The following is a 24,304-nucleotide window of genomic DNA, read 5'->3' as shown; positions in this document are numbered from 1 at the left end:
ACCATCCTTCTGAGCAAACTATCACAAGGACAGAAAACCAAACACTTCATCTTCTCACTCATAGGTGAGAATTGAACAGTGAGAGACACAGGGCAGGGAACATCACACACTGGGGCCTGTCATGGGGTGGGGGGATGGGAGAGGGATAGCATTAGGAGAAATACGTAATATAAATGATGAGTTAATGGTTGCAGCAAACCAACACAGCACATGTATACATACGTAACAAACCTGCATGTTGTGCACATGTACCCTAGAACTTAAAGTAAAATTTTAAAAAAGGCAAAGAAAAAAGAATCTAGATGAAGGTGGTCATAAACTTTGTCAGTTATACTACAATATCTAGAATAAAAAAGGTAGTAGACTGATCCACTGCACTTAATGTCATCAGAACTGTGTCCAATGGAGGTATTTCGCTTAAAGAGGTATGTAAGAAACACTGAGTTTAATTAGAGTACAGTGAAGAGAATGGGGAAAGATCCATGATCATGTTATCTATAATGAGTGGTTAAATAAACAGAGACATTCTGGCCATAGGAACCATGGTTTTAAAAATGTTTAAAGCTGACTTCAATACTTGAGTAATTGTCCTTTGGAAGAGGATTTCTTTTGTCCCATGCAGCCATAAGTGGTAGAATTTAAACAAAGAAGTGAGAGTAGTAAGAAAAAGGATTTTAAGTCAATATAATGAAAAAATAGAACTAAACAAAGTTGGGACAGGTACTCTCAAGAGGTAGCAGATTCTCTGTCACTAGAGGTGGCCATTTAAACTAGACGCCTTTGTGGGAGTATGATAGGGTTGATTCACAAATATGATTCTTTTCAGTCATGAAGTTCTTTTTGTTTGCTTGCTTGTTTGTTTGCATAGCTCTTTATTAGCCTGACATGTAAGACTGATCCACTCGTCCAGCTTTCCCTCCCAATATTCATATGTGTCCCTGGTATTTCTCGTATCTACAATTTCCCTGACTTGAAGTTTCCCCATTTAAAATTTCATGCCATTTTTCAGCGGTCAAATCGTATGTCACTTTTTGAGAAAAATTTCCCTTCTCCCCACTTCAGATACCACCACAAATAGATAGGTTCCATTCCAAAACTGCAGACTTCATTTATGCATTTTAAGTCCCTTATTATTCTACCCTATGTTATTTGTGTATATTTATTATCTTACATACTAGCATGTCAGCTTCATGAGGATAGGAATTGTCTCTGTATTATTAGATCCCCTGTAAGACCTAGTAAAACAGAATTTCTTTACTTTTTCAACAAATCTTTTTCTTTAGAATGAAAATACTACACTAACCTCTTAGAGGCCTTCCAACTTAAAAAAAGGTGTATTAATCTGGTCCTAGAACTTATTTCATAATTAATAATACAAAATACCTCCTCATCCCCATATTGACTATGTGTACAAACAGTCAGATATACCAATGTCAAACTGGTTCTGTAAGAAAGTGTTTAAAACCAGACTTCAAAAGGTAGATAACTCACATGCTAATTGGTAGTAGGATTGCGCCTGTGAATAGCCACTGTACTCTGGCCTGGGCAACATAGTAAGATCCCATCTTAAAAAAAGGGTAGATAACTATTTTTCAAACACTTTTGCAACATTCCTATCGAGATACTCAGCACACATGTTCCTGATAGAATTTTGAATATTAAAGGAATTGTACATCTGGTTATATTCTTATGAAATTAACTGACACTAAATCAAGTGCTCCACAAAGTTGAAGATAGTATAATTAAGAACATCATCAATGAAGTAAGCAATGAACCCTGGCAAACCTTCACAAGGGGAACATCTTATTGTGATGTATCAGAAATTTTTACCACTCACCTCTACCATTTCTTCCTGAACTTTATAGTCTTACAGAACATTTCCAGTGCTGCAGGTTTCTGTTTGGCAAATTGCTGCCAGTGCTCCAGATGTTTTTCAGTATGAATTTATAGAAACGTGCATTGTATAAAATTCAAAGGAAGGGCTGTTAGAATAGGTTAGATAAAACAAGAAGAAAACCAGAGCAACTAACATTGAAAAATAAGCATGAATTATTCATTTGTTTTAGCTGATTGTTTTTTTTTTCTCTCTCTCTCTCTCCTCTTCCCATCTGCCTTTAGTTCTCCACTGACTGAAATTAGCAGGGACTAAAAGTCGTATCACAAGTTGACATGCTTAACTGTAGCCTCCAGAAAAATCCAAATGTATTGGAGTCTAACGGCAGTTACATCAGATCAGAAGTAAGAGTTTTTACTCTTGGTGTTTCTTGAGAAGTAAACTTCTGGATCCTTTGACTGTCCGCAATTAAAAGCCCTTTAGAAAAATTCCCAGAGAAAGCTCTTTCATGTGGGTCTGAGGCAGTTGTGGACTTGCCAAGAAAAGGAAGTCCTATGACTTCCTGACCATGTCAGCACTTGGGGATTTAACAAAAAATCAATTATTTCCCACTAGGTACATTTTGGGCTTTCTGCTACTTTGCCCTTTTCTCATGTCCCCTTCCTTCTCCACCTAAACAGAAGAAAGTCAATACAATGTGATTGAAGAACAGTTAGCAGGAAGGTTGAGATTTTTTTTCCTTTCTTTCTTTTTTCTTTGGGTGCATGCCCCCTAAAGAAATAAAAGAAAGAAAATAAAAATTTAAAATTAACAAGTTGCAACCAGAGTTATGCTGTCTAATTACAGGTCTGATTTCATGCTTTTCTGAGAGATTTATGAAGAGGCTAAAAGATATTAAATTATAGCCCAGTCAGTACCCCTTCTTTCTGGTACCATTAATTAATTAAGAAAAATTTCTAAATATTAAAAAAGCATGGTTAGACATAATCACATTTTCTGGCATTATAACCTAAAACATGGTTTATAACATTATAAAGTAGGCATTAAGACTTTTTGGTAGAAAAGTTATAATTTATTGTACATTTCAAATAGCTAGAAGGAAATATTTGTAATATTTCCAACACAAAGAAATGATAAATGTTTAAGGTAATGGATTTACCAACTACCCTGATATAATCATTACACATACAGGTATCAAAATACTAAATGTACCTCCAAAATATGTACAACTATTATATATTGATTAAAAAGTAAATAAATACATTAAATAAGTCAAAGAAAAGGATTAACTTATTTTGCAGCAATTGTGAAGCATAAGGTGATGGTTGCGTATTGATTTTCTTTCTTTATAAACTTGTATCTTGTGTTCCAAAAGCTTTGTTTTAGAATGGAATCTTCTCTGGGATTAAAAAAATTTTTATTTTAATTTTTGTGGGTACATAGTAGGTAGGTACATATATTTGTGGGGTACATGAGATGATTTGATACAGGCATGCAATGCTTAAAAAACACATGTAAAATGGGGTATCCATCCCCATCGCCTCAAGCATTTATCCTCTGAGTTACAAACAATCCAAATATACTCTTTAAATTATTTTAAAATGTATAATGAAATTATTATTGACTATAGTCAACCTGTTGTGCCATCAAATATTAGGTCTTATTCATTCTTTCTAACTATCTTTTTGTTCACCCATTAACCATCCCTACCTCCCACAACCCCCACCATCCCACTACCCTTCCCAGCCTCTGGTAACTCTAGTCTCTAACTTCTAAGATCAACTGTTTTGAATTTTAGATCTCACAAATAAGTGAGAACATGCAATATTTGTCTTTCTATGCTTGGCTTATTTCACTTAGCATAATGATCTCCAGTTCCATCCATGTTGTTGCAAATGACAGGATCTCATTCCTTTTATGGCTGAATAGTACTCCACTATGTATAGTACCACATTTTCTTTGTCCATTCATCTGTTGATGGATACTTAGGTTGCTTCCAAATTTTGGCTATTGTGAACAGTGCTCCAACATACATGGGAGTGCAGATATCTCTTTGATATACTGATTTCCTTTCTTTTGGGCATATACTCAGCAGTGGGATTGCTGGATCATATGGTAGCTCTATTGTTATTTTCTTGAGGAATATCCAAACTGTTGTCCATAGTGGCTGTACTAATCTACATTCCCACCAAAAGTATACCAGGGTTCCCTTTTCTCCACATTCTCACCAGAATTTCTTATTGCCTGTCTTTTGGATAAAAGCCATTTTAACTGAGGTGAGAAGGTATTTCATTGTAGTTTTGGTTTGCATTTCTCTGATGATCAATGATGTTGAGCGTTTTTTCATATGCCTGTTTGCCATTTGTATGTCTTCTTTTGAGGAATGTCTATTCAAATCTTTTGCCCATTTTTGATCAGATTATTAGACTTTTTCCTATAGAGTTGTTTGAGCTCCTTATATATTCTGGTTATTCATCTCTTGTCAGATGGACAGTTTGCAAATATTCTCTCCCATTCTGTGAGCCATCTCTTCACTTTGTTGATTGTTTCCTTTGCTGTGCAGAAGCTTTTTAACTTGATGTGATCGTATTTGTCCACTTCTGCTTTTGTTGACTGTGCTTCTGGGATATTACTCAAGAAATTTTTGCCCAGACCAATGTCCTGGAGAGTTTCCTCAATGTTTTCTTGTAGTAGTTTCATATTTTAAGATTATAGATTTAAGTCTAATTCATTTTGATTGTGCTTTTGTATATGGTGAGAGATAGGGATATGGTTTCATTCTTCTGCATAGGAATATCCAGTTTTCCCAGCACAATTTATTGAAGAGACTGTCTTTTCCCCAGTGTATGTTCTTGGCACCTTTTTCAAAAATGAGTTCACTGTAGGTATGTGGATTTGTTTTTCAATTCTCTATCCTATTCCATTCATCTATGTGTCTGTTTTTATGTCAGTACCATCCTGTTTTGGTTACTATAGCTCTGTAGTATAATTTGAAGTCAGGTAACATGATTCCTCCAGTTTTGTTCTTTTTACTTTGCATAGTTTTGGCTATTCAGGGTCTTTTGTGGTTCCATATAAATTTTAGGGTTGTTTTTTCTATTTTTGTGTAGCATGTCATTGGTATTTTGATATGGATTACACTGAATCCATAAATGGCTTTGGGTAGCGTGGACATTTTAACTACATTTATTCTCCCAATCCATGAACATGGAATATGTTTCCACTTTTTGGTGTCCACTTCTATTTCTTTCATCAGTGTTTCATAGTTTTTATTATAGCACTCTTTCACTTCTTCAGTTAATGTCTAGGTATTTAATTTTGATTTCTGGCTATTATAAACAGGATTATTTTAAAATTTCTTTTTCAGATTATTCACTGTTGGCATATGAAAATGTTACTGATTTTTGTATGTTAATTTTGTATCCTACAACTTTATTGAATTTGTTTAGCAGTTCTGATAGTTTTTTGGTGGCGTCTTTAGGTTTTTCCAAATTTAAGATTATATCATCTGCAAACCAGGATAATTTGACTTCTTCCTTTCAAATTTGGATACCTTTCATTTCTTTCTCTTATCTGATTGCTCTAGTTAGGACTTCTTCCAGTACTATGTTAAATAACAGTGGTAAAATGCTTGTCGTGTTCCAGATCTTAGAGGAAAGGCTTTTTTATTTTCCCCATTCAGAATGATAGCAGCTGTGGGTCTGTCGTATTTGGCTTTTATTACGTTTAGGTATGTCCCTTCTATACTCAGCTTTTAAAGGGTTTTTATCATGAAGGGATGTTGAATTTTATCAAATGTTTCTTGAGCATCATTGAAATTATCATTTTTTTCCTTTCATTCTATTGATATGATGTATCACATTGATTGATATGCAAATGTTGAACCATCTTTGTATCCTAGGGATAAATCCCACTTGGTCATGATGAGTGATCTTTTAAATGTGTTGTTGAAGTTGGTTTGCTGACATTTTGTTGAGGACTTTTGCATCAGTATTTGTCAGAGATATTGGCCTGTAGTTTTCATTTTTTAATGTGTCTTTGCCTAGCGAAGACACAATAGTAATCAATAATACTGGCCTCGTAGAATGAGTTTGGAAGTTTTCCCTCCTCCATTTTTCAGAATAGTTTGAGTAGGATTGGTATTAGTTCTTCTTTAAATTTTTGATAGAATTCATCAATGAAGCTGTTGGGTTCTGAGCTTTTCTTTACTGGGAGACATTTTTTTTTAATGGCTTCAATCTTGTTACTTGTTATTGGTCTATTCAAGTTTTGGATTTCTTTCTGGCTCAATCCTGGAAGGTTATATATGGCCAGTAACTTGTCCATTTCTTCTAGATATTTCAATTTATTGGTATATAGTTGCTCATAGTAACTACTAATGATTTGTTTTATTTCTGCAGTATCAATGTTAATGTTTCCTTTTTCATCTCTGACTTAATTTATTTGGATCTTCTCTTTTTTTCTTAGTCTGGCTAAAGGCCTGTCAATTTTGTTTAACTTTTCAAAAAAACAACTTTTTGTTTTATTAATCTTTTGTATTGTTTTCATTTCAATTTCATTTGTTTCTGCTCTGATCTTTATTATTTCTTTTCTTGTACTAATTTTGGGTTTGGTTTGCTCTTACTTTTCTAGTTCTTTAAGATGCATCATTGGACTGGTTATTTGAAATTTTTCTTCTTTTTTTGATGTAGGCACTTATAGCTAAAAAATTCCCTCTTAGTACTGCTTTTGCTATATTCCACAGGTTTTGGTATATGTGTTTCCATTATTTGTTTCAAGAAATTTTTCAATTTTCTTTTTAATTTCTTCATTGACTCACTGGTCATTCAGGAGCATATTGTTTAATTTCTATGTTGTGTTAGTCTGTTCTCATGCTGCTAATAAAGACATACCCGACACTGGATAATTTATAAAGGGAAGATGTTTAATGGCCTCACATTTCCACATGGCTGGGGAGGCCTCACAATCATAGCAGAAGACAAAGGAATGGCAAAGTGTTGTCTTACACAGTGGCAGGCAAGAGAGCATGTGCAGGGGAACTCCCTTTATAAAACCATCAGATCTCATGAGATTTATTCACTATCACAATAACAGCATGATTCAATTACTTCCCACCAAGTTCCTCCCACGACACGTGGGGATTATTACAATTCAAGGTGAGACTTGGGTGGGGACACGCAGCCAAACCATATCACATGTATTTGTATAATTTCCAAAATTTTTCTTATTATTAATTTATAGTTTTATTCCATTGTGATCATAGAAGATGCTAGACATTGTTTCGATTTTTTTTGAAAGTTTTAAGATTTGTCTTATGACTTAACATATGATCTATCCATGAGAATGATCCATGTGCTGAAGAAAAGAATGTGTATTCTGCAGCCATTGGGTGAAAAGTTCTGTAAATATTTATTAGATCCTTTTGGTCTACAGTGTATATCAAGTCTGATGTCAATTTTATGTCAGAAGGTCTGTCCAATGTTGAAAGTGGGGTGAAGTCTCCAGCTATTATTGTATTGGAGTCTATCTCTCTCTTTATCTGTAATAATATTTGCTTTGTATATGTGGGTGCTTCAGTTTTGAGTGAATATATATTTTAAATCGTTATAAACTCTTGCTGAATTGACCACTTTATATAGTGACCTTCTTTGTCTCTTCTTACAGATTTTTGTCTTGAAATCTATTTTGTCTGATATAAATGTAGCTCTGCCTGCTCTTCTCTTGGTTTCCATTGGCATGGAATGTCTTTTTCCATCCCTTCATTTGTAGCCTATGTGTGTTTTTATACGTGAGGTGTGTTTCAGCCACTCTATATCTTTTGATTGGAGAGTTTAGTCCATTTACATTCAATATTATTATTTATAACTAAGAACTGACTTCTGCCATTTTATGTGTTTTTTGGGTTTTTTGTGGTCTTTTCGTGCTTTCTTTTCTGTCTTCCTTTTAATGAAGATTGTTTTCTCTGGTTATATAATTTAGTTTCTTACTTTTTATTTTTTGTGTATCCATTATCTGTTTTTTGTTTTGAGATTATCATGAGGCTTGCACATACCATCTTATAACCTATTATTTTAAGCTGATAACAACTTAACGCTGTTGTATAAACAACCTAACAAGTAAAAAGAAAACTAATAAAGACTCTGTGCCTTAACTATGTCCCCATTTTTTTCACATTTTGTTTTCTGTTTACATTTATTGTACTGTCTATGTTTTGAAAAGTTGTAGTTATTATTTTGAATTGGTCCGTCCTTTAGTCCTTCTGTGTAAGAGTAACTTAAACACCACTGTTACAGTGTTAGAATGTTCTGTGTTTTTCTGTATATTTGCTATTACCAATGAGTTTTGTATCTTCAGATGATTTCTTTTTGATCATCGAAATCCTTTCTTTCTATTGAAGTACTCCCTTTAGCATTTCTTGCAGGACAGATCTGGTGTTGAAATCCCTCAGCTTTTGATTGTCTGGAGCAGCCTTTATTTCTCCTTCATGTTTGAAGAATGTTTTTGCTGAATATATTATTCTACTGTAAATGTGGCATAAAGGAATGCTGGATTTTGTTGAATGCTTTTACTGGGTCTATTGAGATGATCATGTAATTTTTGTTTTTAATTATGTTTATGTGGTGTATCGTATTTACTGACTTGCAAATGTTAAACCATCCCTGTATCCCTGCTATGAAACCCCACTTGATCATGGTGGATTATCTTTTTGATATGTTGTTGGATTCGGTTAGCTAGTATTTTGTTAAGGATTTTATCATCTATATTCATCAGGGATATTGGTTTGTAGTTTTATTTTTTGGTTATGTCCTTTCCTGGTTCTGTTATTAGGGTGATACTGCTTCACAGAATGATTTAGGGAGGATTCCCCCTTTTTCCATCTTGTGGAATAGTGTCAATAGGATTGGTACCAATTCTTATTTGAATGTCTGGTAGAATTCTGCTGGTCCAGGACCTATTTTTGTGGGTAATTTTAAAATTACCATTTCAATCTCACTGCTTGTTACTTGTCTGTTCAGGGTATCTAATTCTTCCAGATTGAAGCTAGGAGGGTTTTATCTGTCCAGAAAATTATCCATCTCCTCTAGGTTTTCTAGGTTTATGCATGTGAAGATATTCATAGTAGCCTTGAATGATCTTCTGTATTTCTGTGGTGTCAGTTGTAATATCTCCCATTTCCTTTCTAATTGAGCTTATTTGGATTTTCTCTCTTCTTTTCTTGGTTAATCTTGCTAATGGTCTATCAATTTTTGTTTTTCTTTTCAAAGAACCAGCTTTGTGTTTCATTTGTCTTTTGTATGTTTTTGTTGCTGTTGTTGTTTCAGTTTCATTTAGTTCTGCTCTGATCTTTGTTATTTCCTTTCTTCTGCTAGGTTTGGGTTTGGCTTGTTCTTGTTTCTCTAGTTCCTTGAGATGTGACCTTAGATTATCTGTTTGTGCTCTTTCAAACCTTTTGATGAAAGCATTTAGGGCTATGAACTTTCCTCTTAGCACTGCCTTTGCTGTATCCCAGAGATTTTGATAGGTTGTGTCACAACTGTCATTCAGTTCAAAGAATTTTTTAATTTCCATCTTTATTTCATTTTTGACCCAATGATCATTAAGGAACAGATTATTTAATTTCCATGTATTTGCATGGTTTTGAAGGTTCCATTTGGAGCTGATTTCCAGTTGTATTCCACTGTGGTCTGAGAGAGTGCTTGACACAATTTTAATTTTTTAAAATTTATTGAGGCTCATTTTGTGGCTTATCATATAGTCTATCTTGGAGAAAGTTTCATGTGCTTTTGGATACAATGTATATTCTGTGGTTGTTGGGTAAAATATTCTCTATACATCTGTTAAGTTCATTTGTTTCAGGGTATAGTTTAAATCCATTGTTTCTTTGTTGACTTTCTGTTTTGATGAACTGTCTAGTACTGTCAGTGGAGTATTGAATTCCCCCACTATTATTGTGTCACCGTCTATCTCATTTCTTAGGTCTCTTAGTAATTGTTTTATAAATTTGGGAGCTCCAGTTTTAGATGCATATATTTATTTAGGATTGTGATATTTTCCTTTTGGACAAGTTCTTTTATCATTATACAATGTCCCTGTTTGTCTTTTTTAACTGCTGCTGCTTTAAAGTTTGTTTTGTCTGATATAAGAATAGTACACCTGCTAGCTTTTGGTGCCCATTTGCATGGAATGCCTTTTGCTACCCTTTTACCTTAAGTTTATGTGCCTCCTTATGTGTTAGGTGAGTCTCTTGAAGGCAGCAGATAGTTGTTTGGTGAATTTTTATCCATTCTGCAATTATGAGTCTTTTAAGTGGAACATTTAGGCCATTTACATTCAATGTTAGTATTGAGATGTGAGGTGCCATTCTATTCACCACGCTATTTGTTGTCTGTATGCCTTGGTTTTTTTTTTTTATTATTATTGTATTTTTGTTTTATAGGTCCTGTGACATTTATGCTTTAAAGATGTTCTGTTTGGATGTGTTTTCAAGATTTGTTTCAAGATTTAGAGCTTTTTTCAATCAGTTCTTGTAGTGTTGGCTTGATAGTGGCAAATTCTGTGAACATTTAGTTGTCTGAAAAAGACTATGTTTCCTTCATATATGATCCTTAGTTTCACTGGATACAAAATTCTTGGCTGATAATTGTTTTGTTTGAGGAGGCTGAAGATAGGGCCCCAATCCCTTCTAGCTCATAGGGTTTCTGCTGAGAAATCTAATGTTAATTGGATAGGTTGTCCTTTATAGGATACCTGGTGCTTTTGCCTCACAGTTCTTAAGGTTCTTCCCTTTATCTTAACTTTAGATAACTTGATGACAATGTGCCTAGGCAATTATCTTTTTGCAGTGAATTTTCCAGGTGTTCTTTGAGCTTCTTGTATTTGGATGTCTAGGTCCTAGCAAGGCCAAGGACGTTTTCCTTGATTATTCCCCAAGTATGTTTTCCAAACTTTTAGATTTCTCTTCTTCCTCAGGAACACAAATTATTGTTAGGTTTGGTCGTTTAACATAATCCCAGACTTCTTGGAGGGTTTGTTCATATTTTCTTATTCTTTTTTATTTGTCTTTGTTAGATTGGGTTAATTCAAAGACCTTGTCTTTGAGCTCTGAAGTTCTCTCTTTGGCTGTTCAATTCTATTTCAGAGACTTTCCAGAGCATTTTGCATTTCTGTAAGTGTTGTCCATTGTTTCCTGAAGTTTTGATTATTTTTTGTTTATGCTATTTATTTCATCAAATATTTCTCCCTTCACTTCTTGTGTGTTTCTTTTTTTTCCTTAGATTGGACTTTGCCTTTCTCTGGTGCCTCCCTGATTAACTTAATAACTAACCTGAATTCTTTTCCAGGTAAATCAGGGATTTCTTCTTGGTTTGGATCCATTGCTGGTGAGCTAGAGTAATTTTTAGGTGGTGTTAAAGAACCTCATTTTGTCATATTACCAGAGTTAGTTTTCTGGTTCCTTCTCATTTGGGTAGGCTGTGTCTTTGGGAAGGTCTAGGGCTCAAGACTGTTAAGATTCTTTTGTCCCACGGGATGGTCCCTTGATGTAGTACTCTCCCCCTTTTCTTAGGGATGTGGCTTCCTGAGAGCTGATCTGTAGTGATTGTTATCTCTCTTCTGGATCTAGCCACCTAGCAATTCTACAAGACTCTGGGCTGGTACTGGGGGTTGTCTGCACAAAGTCCTGTGATGTAAACCATCTGTGGATCTCTCAGCCATGGATGCCAGCACCTGTTCTGGTGGAGGTGGCAGGAGACGAAAAGGTACTCTGTGAGGGTCCTTGGCTTTGGTTGCTTAATGCACTATTTTTCTGCTGGTTGGCCTCTTGCCAGGATTGGAGCTTTCAATAAAGCGTTAGCTATAGTAGTATGATGGTAGGTGGGGCCCTAGAACTCCCAGGAGTATATGCCCTTTGTCTTCAGTTACCAGGGTGGGTAGGGAAGGACCATTAGGTGGGGGCAGGGTAAGGCATGCCTGAGCTCAGATTCTCCTTGGGTGGGTCTTGCTGCAGCTGCTGTAGGGGTTGGCGGTAAGATTCTCAGGTTAATGGAGTTATGTTCCTAGGCGGATTATGATTGCCTTTACTGTGTCATGCAAGTTGTCATGGAAGTGGGAGAAAGCTGGCAGTAACAGGCCTCACTAAGCTCCCATGCAACCCAAAGGGCTGGTCTCACTCCCACTGTGGCCCCACCCCTACAATGGCACAAGTCTGTTTTCAGGCAGTGGGCAAGCAGGGCTGAGAACTTGTCCCAGGCTACCCACTTTGCAGCTGCAAAACCAAGTAGGATGTTTGTTCTTCCCAGGCCTGTGGAGTCTGCACACTGGATTCATATCCTTCCCTGAGTTCTGGCCAGGAGACTTCTCAATCAGTTCAAACTGTTAAAAAGTTCAGCTAGAGGTTTCCTTCTCCCTGTGGCCTTTTTCCAGTGCCTCTGACTGCCCTCCACAAGGTCCCCTGTGAGGCAGGGCAGAAATGGTTGCCAGGGTACCCAGTGAGTCCACAGGGCTTTTCCCGCTGCTTCCTCTACCCTTGTATTTTGCTTGGCTCTCTAAATTGATTCAACTTAAGGTAAGGTCAGAATCTTCTGCCATACTCTAGACCTTCAGGTTTCCTAGTGGGGGTGTGTGTTCCAGGGTAAATGATCTCCCTTTCCCACTTCCATAGTTTGGGCACTCACAGTATTTGGGGTGTCCCCCGAGTCCTGCAGGAGCAATCTACTTCCTTCAGAGGTTCTGTGGGCTCTCTTGGCTTTCCTAATGTATGTCTGCAGTCATTCTGGAGCAATAGTTCACGATGCGAGCCTCCACATGCTGCTCTGTCCATTCAAGTGGGAGCTGCAGTCTAGTTCTGCCTCCTGTCCACCATGATCCTCTCCTTCTGATATCATGTTTTTCTGGATGATGTTGATCCTTGTAGATATTCTTCAGTGTCTGGGCACTGAAGACTTAAGTGTTCTTTGTAATCTTCTCACTCTAGGCTTGTTTGTACCTGTCCTTCTTGGGAAGGCTTTCTAGATATTTAAGAGAACTTAAGTGTTATAATCTAAGCTGTATCTGCTTTAGGAGACACCACAAGCCCAATAGCTCTGAGGTTCTTGCAGACTCATAGAGGTACTACTTTAATGGCCTTAGACAAGATCTTGAAGAATTATCTGGATTATCAAGCAGATTATTGTTCTCTTCCCTCACTTTCTCCCAAATAAATAGAGTTTCTCTCTCTCTCTCTCTCTCTCTCTCTCTCTCTCTCTCTGTTCTGAGCCATTAGGAGCTGGGGGTGGTGTGACAGAAGCACCCCTGTGGCCACTACCACTAGGAGTGTGCTGGGTCACACCTGAAGCCAGTACACAGCTGGGTCTTGCCTAAGGCTTGCTGTAACCACTCCCTGGCTATGCCCTATATTTGCTAAAGGCCCCAGAGCTTTATAAAAGCAGGTGGTAAGGCCAGCCAGGCCTATGTTCTTCCCTTCATGGTGATGAGTTTCCCCAGGCCCTGGGCATGTTCAGAGGTGCCATCCAGGAGCCAGGGACTAGAATCAAAAATCTTAGAAGTCTATCCAGTGTTTTGTTATATTGTTCTGCAGCTGAGCTGGCACTCAAACCACAAGACACAGTCCTTCCGCCTCTTCCATCCCCTTTTTAAAGGCAGAGGAGCCTCACCCTGTGGCCAACACCACCACAGGCCCACATGGAGTACTGCTGTTAAAGCCCAAGGGCTCTTCAGCCACCTTGTGGTGAATGCTGCCTTCCAGTGCAGTGCTAGTGGTGCTAGACACAGGGGTGCTTATGTCATACCACCCCCAGTTCCACGTGGCTCAGAACAGAGTGAGACACTCCATTCACTTGGGAAAAAGTAAGGGAAGAAAACAAGAATCTTTGCCTGGTAACCCCCTCTGGCCTAGGGCAGGTCCAGAAATGCCATCCAAGAGCCACGTCCTGAAATCTGGGACCCCAAGAGCCTGCTTGGTGCTCTACCCTGTTGTGGCTGAGCTCTTACCTGGGGTACAAGACAAAGTCTCCTTTGCTCTTCCCTTCACTTTTCTCAAGTAGAAGGACTCTCACTCTGTAGCCATTACAGCATGTGCTAAGTCTTACTGTAGCCAGCCAGTGTTAGAGTCTTACTCAAGGGCCTCAACATAGTACCTGGGTATTGCTGCTGATTATTCAGGGCCCAAGGGCTCTTCAGTTAGCAAATGATGAATTTTTCCAGGGTTAGGTTCTTCCCTTCAATACAGCAGATTCTCTTCCAGTCGAGGGTCCTCCCTTTCCGAGAGCTAAGTCCCGGAAAGGGGGCCTCACAACTCTGACTGGTGCTCTATCCTGCCGTGGGCTGAGTTGCCTATCACAGCTCTATCCTGCTGTGACTGACATTCAAGATGCCAAAGTCTTCCATACTCTTCCCTCTCCTCTCCTCAAGCTGAGGCAAGGGGTCTCTTTTTAAGCCACAAGCTATGCAGCCTGGGGCTAAGGAAGGGGTGATGCCAACACTTCCTTAGACACCTGGCTGGTGTCTCAGTAGGTCACATGACCCCCTAGTCCACTGGCTCTGGGCCCAGTCCAGCACTAGGACTCACCTAGGAGTTGCAGTCTCTGTGGCCTAGACTGTCTTTCAAGTGTATTAAGGGCCCCAGAGTACTTTAGCCTGCAGTGGCAAGGCTTTTGGGAACTCAAGTTCAGACTGCTGAGACGGGAAATTCCTCTCTGGCTAGGGCTGCTTTAAATGCTCTCTCCATGGGTGGGCACCAATAGACTTGGTCTTTTTTTTTCTGTTATAATAAGGCAACACTGAGTTCAATGCCTCACAAATGCTGTGATCTGCTTCTCTCATGCACACTGAAACACTCTCCTCACCACACTGCTGCTGCCAGGAAGTGGGGGATGGTTGGTGTCGGTGATTAAAGACTGTTTTTCCTAGCTTTTCAGTGCCTCTTTCAGCAATATCAAGTTAGAACCAAGCACTGTGTATACTCACCTGATTTTTGGTTCTTATAGAGGTGCTTCCTTTGTGTATAGCATGTAGATAGTTGTTAAACTGGTGTCTTTGTAGGGGGCATGATTGGTGGAGACTTCTCTTCCACTGTCTTGCTCTGCCCCTTCTCTGAGATTGTAATTCCCACAAATGTGCCAACTCCCTGTACCTAGCAAATGGGGTGAGACAGGTGGTGGCTACTTCAAACTCAGCCTTGGTGGATAATTCTTTTTCTGCAAATGCAGATACTCACAGAGTAACTGGTTCTAAGAGATCTACACAATGAATAATTAAGTTGTACCATCTACACTCTCTTCAGCCTAGTTTGTAGACAAGAAAGCATTTTTATAGTTATTCTGTGGAGAATATTTGTACCATGAAGATTTTAAATCTTATCATCCCTTCCTGGAAATTTGGCTTGTCTGGAGCATCAAAACAATAATCAGATTCCTAATTTTTAATGTAAAAAATATAAGATGAAATAGATAACATATTGAGAAAAGTATATGTAAAGTATGTGTAATTTTAAAACAAGTAAAATGAGCAAACTCATACCTACCACCCAGCTTAAGAAACAAAACAAATACAGAATTAACTACGTCTTGAAGTTACCTGTGTCTCCCTCCATCCCCAATCCCAGCCCCTATAAAAGGCAATCTCAGCCATTATCCTGAATTTTCTATTTATCAATTCCTTGCTTTCCTTTGCAGTTTTACCACTGTTGTGTGTATCCCTAACGTGCATATATATGTGTGCATATAATTTTGTAAGTTTTTAATTTTATGTAAAACACATATTTTTTCCCAATGACTTTTCTTTAACATGTGTATGAGATTCATTCATGTAGGTGTGTGCAACTCTAATTAAGTTATTTCTGATTGTTATATACATAGACATTCTTTCTCCTATTGATGAACATTTGGATTGTTTCCAGAACTTTGCTATAATAAATGATGTTGCTATGAACATCATTGTACATGTACCTTGGACAGTAATGGCTGGGTTATGGGTATCTATGTCTCCAGCTCTGTTAGATAATCCCTAGTTGTTTTCTAATTTGACTTCCAGCAACATAAGAGTTTCTGTTCCTCTACAGCCTTACTAAGACTTGATGTCATCTTATTGTGACTTTTAAAACATATTTTATGAGTATTAAATAGTACCCCATTGTGATTTTAATTTGAATTTCCCTGGCTACTAATAATGTTGAGCATGTTTCCTACATTTAAAGCACATTGAGTTCTGATTTTTTTCCTATTTTCTTCTGAGTATTTGACTTTTACTTATTGATATATAGGCATTCTTCCCTTTTTAATTGTGAAATAATGTACAAAAATACATAAAACATCTATGTACAGTTTAATAAACAATTTAAAGGAAATATCTGTGTAAGGACAACCTAAGACAAGAAATAAATATTTCCAGGACCTTGGAAACCCCACATGTTTTGCTAATTCAGTCCCATCTTTTGCTCTAGAAGGAATCATTACCTTGATTTTCTTTTGACAATCGCTTTTTTGATAGTTTTACTATGTATACATCCCTGAACAATATAGTTTAATGCGGTCCATTTTGAACTGTATATTATTTTTATACTTTTGGTTTTTACTTCTTTACATCAATATTATACTTGTGAAACTTAGCATGATTTCATAACTCATCTTAAAGTGTCCAGAATTTGTGGTCCGTCTTATTTTAGCCCTACAGCTCAGCTTGGCCTATAACTCAGATTTACATGGTATTATCTCAGTTGAAACTTAAATAAACTTAAAACAAACTAATACTCATCTAATTCCACTTATGTCTTCCATTTTACTCCAATTTACAAATCTCTCCATGTTAATTCCAGATGAGTTGGGAGATATGATTAAATTTCTAGTGAGTTGCTATGGTAGCAGATCTATTTTTGTTTTATTGCTACCTTATTCCTGAACATTTTCCATTTAGTATAATCAGTAAATAACTTTTATATACCCACACTTCACATTTACTATCTCTGAGCCATGGCCAGTTCTTTTATTTTCTTTTTTCCTTAATACCAGTAGCCTAACTATGTACCTTAGAAGAACTTCCGGTTCTTAGTATGAAACAACTAGATAAGTTATAAGTAAACAAATTTGCTGCCCAAGACCATGGTGCTTGGTAAATATTAATAATTAGGGCCCAAGGACATTGCCAATTACATATAAGTGAGTTAATTTCTTAAAAAATTTACTGATATTCACCTAGCTTTCTTGTTTCTGATCTTTCCTAAAATACGCTCTGAATTTAATTCATATAACTTCAGTTCAACAAACAATTATTGAGGGCCTAGGCAATATGCCCTCCCTTAACCATTAAAAAGGAAGAAAGAAGAAAAAAATAGTCATTTCTTTTTCAATGGATTATAGTCGATATAGTTGGATACCCTCTCCAAATCTCTTGTTGGGATGTAATCCCCAGTGTTGAAGGTGGGGCCCATTGGTAGGTGACTGGATCATGGGGGGCAGATTTCTCATGAGTGGTTTAGCACCATCCCGTTGGTGCTGTCCTCACAAGAGTGAGTGAGTTATCATGAGATCTGGTTGTTTAAAAATGTGTGGCACCCTCCCACCTTTCTCTTGCTCCTCCTCGCGCCATATGATATGCCTGCTCCTGCTTCCCTTTCTGCTGTGAGCAAAAGCTCCCTGAGGCCTCCCTGGAAGCTGTGCAGATACTGGCACCATGCTTCTTGCACAGCTTGCAGAACAGTGAGTCAATTAGACCTCTTTTCCTTACAAATTACCCAGCCTCCGGTATTTCTTTATAGTAATAATAGAACAAACTGGCACAGAAAATAGTCCAGGAAGAAGACATGTGTATAGACAACATAGAGTACAAGGGCAATAATAGAAGCAAGAACAGGTGAAAATCACATAGAGGCGAGAGAAATTCACTCTATTAGAGTTCTGTGTGTTAAGAAATGACATCACAGAAGAAGGAGCCATCCAAGATGGTTTTAAAAGATTGAGTAGAAACTTTCCAGCCAAGAGAAACAGGATAGGCAAAAGCCAGAGCTTACAGTGGGTTAAGGGAACTACATGTGGTTCAATGCTGCTGGAGCTTTAATCACAAGGGGAAGCCTGAAGAGAGAGGAAGCCACAGGGAAGTCTTAAGTCAGGTCACAAAGGGCATGCTGTGTGGTTTGTCAAGGAATTTGTGTTTTAGGAATATAACCTTCAAGATGTTGTGGAATTTAGATCACTAGCTGTACAGTCAGTGTTAGGATTGGCTTGACTGACAGTAACTCACTGCTTAAAAAAGCTAGTCCAGAGATCCAGTTCACCGTCATATGGGAGACTCAGTCCCTTCCTATATTGTTGCTTGCCATGTCAGCCTCAATCTAATGTCTAGGAGGGCAGTATCCACAATCCATGCAGCAAGCTTAAGCAGGGACACAGCAAAAGAGGGCAAAGCGTGCCTGCCAATGGTCTTTCCGAGAAGATCTTCAGAAAGTGCCGCATGACTTTTCAACCTACCTCCCATTGGCCAGCACTTAGTCACATGGTCACACCCAAAGGCAAGGTAAACTGGGAGGAGAAAAAATGAAAGTGGAGGACAACTGGCACTTTTTGCTACTAAGAACTAAGACATTGGAAGCAAGGGAGACCAATAAAAAGACTACTGCAATATTTCAGTGGGAGATAACAAGGGCTGCATGAAGGCAGCGTTGGTGAGAATGGAAAGGGAAGCAGGACCTGAGAGCTGTTTAGGCAGCAGAGTGGTTCAGAGTTGGTGATCTAGTGGATGGGGTGATGGCTTTCGGTTTTTGGCTTGAGTAGCTGAGCAGGTAGAGGTATCACCATGGGGAGTTTTCATCATAAAACAAATGGAAGAGAAAAAAAATATTAAAACAAGAAAAAAAAAATCAAAATAGTACTTTTACGGTATAAAGTCTACTGCCTTTGACACTACCCTTCCCCTAGTGCTTTACCTCCAAAGGTTTAGATAATCCTTACAAGCAGAAAGGGAGATACCAACATCCAAATGACATAGAACACTGGGCCTTTTCCTTCTCCTCAAGACAGTGAGATGGGAAAACTGAATTCCAGACCTAATTGTCACCAACGGCACCAATGACTGAGGGCAAGTGAGTTCATCCTCTGTGACTTAGTTTCTTCATCTGTAAAATATGAAGGTTGAACTAGCTAATGTTTGTGATCTCATTCAGTTATAGAATTCTTGGATTCACTAATCATACAAATCACCCATGCTAATCAACATCACAAAAAAATGAACCTTGTGTCACCCCAGCCATGCATAACTCACCAATGAAAAAAAGATAATTGAGGCAATAACTTAAAGGTCAGGTAAAACACAGTTTCCTAATTAGACATCACATCTTTTGAGTTGGCTGTTGGAAACCTAGTTTACTGTGGTCTGTTGGTATTAAACTTTGGCAAATTTACAAAGTTTTTTATTAAAGTGAAGAGGGTTTTGCCAATTGCATTTCAAAATTACTTTAAAAGGTTTTACCTGGGGGGAAAAGGATTACTTTTCCTATTATGTGCATAAGCCTACATGTGGTTGCTGAAAATATCTCCCTTGAGTTAAGAAGTTTTTTCCTTTTGGTTGGTCAAGTACATAATGTTCCACCTACTACAAAGGATTAAAATGACCTGTTTCATCACAGAGTAAGGTAATCGCAGCGGCATGTGATTTTTGGCACAAAGAACACTTTGTAATTGCTAATTTCCTACATCTAAATTCAGCTGAAGGTTGCAGCCCAAGTCCATAGTATTTCACAAGTCTTAACAAGCAGAACCCAAGGATGCTGCCAGATTTTTTAGACTGCCAATGAAACTGGAATAGCAGAGAGTTTGCTGAGGGTGAGCCTTTATGAAAAAATGTTCAAATTCAAGACCCTGAATGTCTTACAGACACATGAAAGAGTCCATGGGACACAACTGTCAGACTCAGGTGTTTATTTTGGCCCCAGGCTCTCTTCTCATCTCCTCTGTGCTTTCTGCCAACTGGCAGCGGTCCTCAAGGTCAGACCCTTTATTAAAAAATCAGCAACTTAAATAAAAACCAGTAATGCTTTCAGCAAGTATAATCCGTTTTACTTGAGAGGTGTTTCAACTAGTATTTCTTTTGAGACAAAGAAGTTCGAAAATATGATATAAATAAATAAAATATTTTAGAACTCACATTTAGGGCCAAATTTGTATTTTTCAGCCAAAGAAAAATACTCCTTACTGAATAAGCATTAGACCCCAGTCTATAATGAAAATATACATTTTCCAGGTGGCCAAAAGAAAACAAATGCAAATAATACCATCATGATATAATCGACTTTGAAGCTACGATTTTATGTTCCTTAAGTCTCCAAATAAGTTTTAACCCTGTTGTATTTTAAAGGGAATCATTCTTTGCAGATGTCAAACCAGTTGTTAAAATGCGTTTCTTTACTATTTGGTAAAGCATTACATGTAGTCACGTTTGCAAGATGGGAGCCTTGGAGTTCTGGAGTTCCGGACTAGAGCTGGCAACCTGGATTCTGCATACCTGATTAGGTCTATCAAATGTCCTCAAGCATATAAAATCTGTGCATTAGAAGTCAATTCTTGAAAGTCAAAACATCATATGGGACTTTTGCTGACCAAAAACCAAAGGTGTGTGTAGGAGCTGATGTGCCACAGCTTGAAGAGAACAGGTTCAGTGGTTACACTGAGCAGTGCTCAAGGCCAAGCTTGTCCCTTCTTAGTAAAACAACCTTGGGTCAACCAGTTAGCCTACCTCACAATTAATTTTTGATTGTTTCAATTGTACTTTAAGTGAGAAAAATCGTAAATATATTGTATACATCATATATATTAATCACATATATTATTGATATATATAAATTGGCAGCTCAATTCCTCACGTTGCTCAGGTCTAAATCCCTAGAGTCATCTTGTCTTCTCTTTTCCTCTTACACTTCATATCTAAGCTGCCGGAAAATTCTGCCAGACTTGCTTTCAGACTATATCCAGAGTCTGAACACATCCCATCACTTCCATCAACACATTCTGGAGGCTGGTGCCATAGGCTCTCCCTGGATGATGGAAGCAGTCTCATCTTCTTTGGTCTCTCTGCTTCTTATTCTCTTAATTTCAACACAGAAGCCAAAGTAGTCCTTTAAAGACACAAGCCAGATCGTGACACTCATTGGCTCAAGGTTCCCTGGCTTGTGATTTTCTTTCTCTCTCAGAGGAAAGTCAAAGTCCTCCCCCTGTACTGATAAGACCCTGAGGCTCTGGCCTCTCCATCGCTTCTCACTCATCTCTTATCACTACCTGAGCACGTCCCCATCACTCTCTTTGCTCCCTCTCCCAGCCTTGGTAGGCTCTTTGCCAGGTCCTATCTCAGATCTCTGCACTTGTGGCTCCCTCTACCAGCAGAGGCTGGTGCATTAACCCAGGTACAAGATTACAAGGACAAAATATTAGAATTCAATCATTGAGATTCAAAATGATATAGGGAAATCCAAGGCACATTTAAGAATGAGATATGATACCTCAAATAGGAGCAAGGGGACTAAAAAGGGTAAAAATAAAATCTGTGTTCCTATATTGGCTAAAGATATTTTTGGCTGGGTGTGGTTGCCTGGGAGGCAGAAGGAATGAGGACTGGTTGAGCTCAGCAGTTCAAGACCCAACTGGGCAACATAGTGAGACCTTGGCTCTACTAAAAATTTTTTTAAAAAATTATCCAGGCATGGTGGCATGAACCTGTAGTCTCAGCTACTCAGAAAGCTGAGGCGGGAGGATCATTTGAGCCTTGGAGGTCAAGGTTGCAGTAAGCCATGATCATGCCACTGCACTCCAGCCTGGACAACAGAGTGAGACTTACTCTCTAATAAATAAATAAATAAAACTGTTTAAATAACTTATTATATATTATGTGACAACGGTTTTCAGGTATAGGTTTGGTGTGCATTTCAAAGTTAGCATTGCAAGCTATCTCCTAACTCTAAAATTCTATAATTAACAGATACTATAAAAATGATTATGTAAATCAAATATAAATGATTTTTCACATAACTCTGCTTATAGAATATTGACAGTCTTATTTAAATACAAAATTTAGGTTGTCATATTTTAAAAAAAAATTTTTCCAGATGTATGGTTTCATGAGAAGCCATCTGCAACTTCAGAAACTTATTCAGAGGCCATGAAGTTTTAATGTTTCTGCACTTTGAGGTCTCCTGTTGAATATTCCACTTTTCTCATGATCTAAGTGTTTTGTTTGGTTCTTTATAGGCTTCTGAGCAAGATCACCATTTGGAGACAGACTTATCTAAAGTGAGTTATAACTTTGTATGCAATTTACTGATTAACAGGTATGAAAAATAACAGCTGATTTAATTTAATTATTACATCATAGGATGATAAGCTTGGAAGTCAGCTTTTCATAATATCCCCTGTCACGACTGTCCTCTGTTGACACAGATACATAGACAGGGTTATTTGTGGCTGTAGAATATGTGAAGCAGACAGTACTTGGAAGTGAAGGGAAGAAACCGCACCAAGATCTTGCCTGGAATTCTTTTTTTTGTTCACTCTGGCATCCTAGTTAGATCTTGCAAATTCATATGGAGTTACCATATAATCTTCCTCTTCCTCAGTGAAGAAACATTTCAGACCTGTTGGCTGTGGGACCAATGAGACCAGGTTTTGTCCCTCCACATGGATGAGGATAAGATAGAAGTGGAGGAATAAAGGAAGTCAGGTGTAAATAAAAGTAAATATAGCCAAGTCCTGCATAATGATCTTTCGATCAATGACGGACTTCAAATATGACAGTGGTCCCATAACATTATATTACGTTTTGACTGTAGTCTTTCTATGTTTAGATACACAAATACTTAGATTGTGTTACAGTTGCCTGCAGTATTCAGCACAGTAACATGCTATACAGGTTTGTAGCCTGGGGCAATAGCCTATCCTATATAGACTGGCTGTGTGGTAGGCCATCCCATCTAGGTTTGCATAAGTACACTCTGTGGTGTTTGCACAACCAAAATCACCCAATGATGCATCTCTCAGAACTAGAACATACACCCATCATTAAGCAACACACAAGTGTGTATTTTCTCACTAGATTTAACTCTTCATAATATCAATTATTTTTGTCAGTTTTATGTCAGAATTGGATACCTATGATAATGAAGTTTAATCAAAAGAGTAATGTATTTGAAACATAAGGGCTTCATTATTAAATTCTGTGATTTGGGGGTGCTCAACTTCTTGTCTCAGAATCACTTTTCCTAATCCTAATAGGTTCAAAGAGTCAGAGCAACAACATAACTATGATAACATTACCAATCTTGACAGCTGACTTGCCAACTACATTACCTTGTTGCTCCTCATATTTTATCAGCAAAAGAGATGCCTCCATTGAAAATGAATCCAGATGTTTTAAACACAGATGCTTTGGAGATAAAATAACAGTAGCTCCTGTTTGACAAAGCACTGCCCAGGGCCTTTAGTTTATCCGTAGTATATAACCCCGGTCATGTGACCATTTCGCAGCAGCACAGTCAGCACTGACTCATAATAACAGACATGCAGTCCATTGTGATGTCTTATGTATGCTGCTACAGGATGCTTCCAGGAAATATACGCCTTATCTGCCTTTTCCTCCTCTCTTTTGATTGGAGAGATTGCTGTTCAGAATAGAAAGCTTCTCTACTAACTTACATTAGTTCCAAGTAGGCTAAAAAGCTTACTGTTCATGGGGGATTATATGCCATGTCCTTAAACACATGGTCTTACTTGTTCTCATAACAACCTGGTAAGGGAAGTATCCATTTCTCTGTTTTGAAAAAGAAGAAATAGATCTCAGAGAGGTTAAATAGCTTACCAAAGTCTCATAGGTTTAAGAGATTGCTCTCGATTCAATTTCAGGTTTGTCTGATTTCAAAGTCCAGGCTTTTCCCACCCAGGTTCAAAGAAGAAAAGTCATGAAATTACCCAAACTAGAGGTTACTATATCTGACTTCTGAACTTACCAAATCCATAGTGTAGCTTCGATCATTAAACAGGTTGATGATAATTTTGGTACAGATCAGGCAAATTTCATAATTATTTAGATAAAAGTAATTCTGTTTTAGAAAGAATGACTATAAAGACTGATTGTCTACATTTTGTTCATTTTATCAAATATATAAGGGGCACAACTATATGAGGATATTATACCAGTCCCTGGAAATAGGATGAATAAAGCACAGCCCTTGCCCTTAATCTCATGCCATCATGGTAAAGATAGATTTGAAATAATGCCAGCAATCGGGGTGTTATTCATACTATTTCATACTTGTGCTGAACAAGTACCCACTAATCAGAATGGAGACTGGCTATATACAGCTAGTATGGATGGCCACAGTGCAAATGTTTGCATATCAGCTTTGCCTTAAGAATGTAATCAGTACCAAAATAGAGATACATGAAAACATTGATGGAAAGGTGGATGGAAGCAGGGGCCACTGGGGGTCGTGAAAAACTACAA

The 24,304-nt window shown here is 37.8% G+C and overlaps 1 long non-coding RNA gene across 1 annotated transcript; it reads right to left on the bottom strand.

Annotated features, from left to right (window-relative positions):
• Window positions 1-2,578: 2,578 nt before the first annotated feature.
• LOC103875684 lies at window positions 2,579-23,242 on the bottom strand. The gene is made up of 4 exons (XR_004176023.1): window positions 23,152-23,242; window positions 18,747-18,935; window positions 14,798-14,963; window positions 2,579-2,605 (listed from the first exon to the last, which is right to left on the bottom strand). It is a non-coding gene; the product is annotated as an uncharacterized LOC103875684 (long non-coding RNA).
• Between the last annotated feature and the right edge of the window lie 1,062 nt (window positions 23,243-24,304).

This window comes from Papio anubis, chromosome 9 (genome assembly GCF_008728515.1).
Source record: "Papio anubis isolate 15944 chromosome 9, Panubis1.0, whole genome shotgun sequence".
NCBI classification, from domain to species: domain Eukaryota; kingdom Metazoa; phylum Chordata; class Mammalia; order Primates; family Cercopithecidae; genus Papio; species Papio anubis.
The sequence above is the reverse complement of the archived record's forward strand: the minus strand, read 5'-3'. Positions and strand labels throughout refer to the sequence as shown.